The sequence below is a fragment of the Mycetomoellerius zeteki genome, unplaced genomic scaffold (assembly GCF_001594055.1).
Source record: "Mycetomoellerius zeteki isolate Tzet28-1 unplaced genomic scaffold, Tzet1.0 scaffold809, whole genome shotgun sequence".
Taxonomy (NCBI): Eukaryota; Metazoa; Arthropoda; class Insecta; order Hymenoptera; family Formicidae; genus Mycetomoellerius; species Mycetomoellerius zeteki.
In genome coordinates, this window is record NW_017257840.1 from 21,861 (window position 1) to 22,738 (window position 878).

Below are 878 nucleotides of genomic sequence, written 5' to 3' on the forward strand. Positions count from 1 at the left end.
GAATAAAAATAACGCTAACATTCGTATCCGTTATTCAAATACCACAAAATTGCATATCTGAGTTGTGCTAGCCCAGCACAAGTCAGCACAACCATTACATTCGCTGGCACAACGATATTAAGGGTACTTTACTCTTGAGCGCAACCGCTCGCGTAAGCATTGTGATATTTGAATAACGGAGTTTTTTTTATCATATCTTCTGTTGTTGTCATTATTTGAGAATACCACTTTGGCACAATGTTAACACAACTTAGCACAACCTAGCACAATTTTAAAAATTGAAAAAATCGCAAAGTGGGGGGGCTGGCCTAAAATATGGTTTTTTTTATTTTCTAACGTATTTATTATATTTTGACATTAATATTCGAGCACAATGTAGTACAAACTTAGCACAATTCAGCACGATTCGCAAAATAAGTGAATTCAAAAAGTGGGAGGCTAACTTCGTATAGGCGACACTGGCTGCGGTCCATTTAACGCTACAAACGCTTCGAAGCGTTTGAGCGACTAATCAGAATAAAGAATTTTACGAATTGACTAATCAAAGAATGCTTCGAAGCATTTGTAGCGTCAAGTGGACCGCAGCCACTATTACGTATCAGTAGTAATACTACAGTAGTAATACTGCAGTAGCTAGTAGTATATTTTTATATTTCCAAATGATATTGGAAACTTGTATGATAGACCAACATTTAAATTTCATTAATTTAAAAATCGAGATCGTTTCGACATCGATTCGAGCTAGTATTAGTCTAGCTAGAATTAGATAGAGTTGATGATATTTTTCCTTGATTTCGTGCTCATTGCTAAGAGACAGCTAATAAGTTGGCAGCATTTATGGTAAGAGACATTTCCTGAAATTCTTCAATACAAAAGTG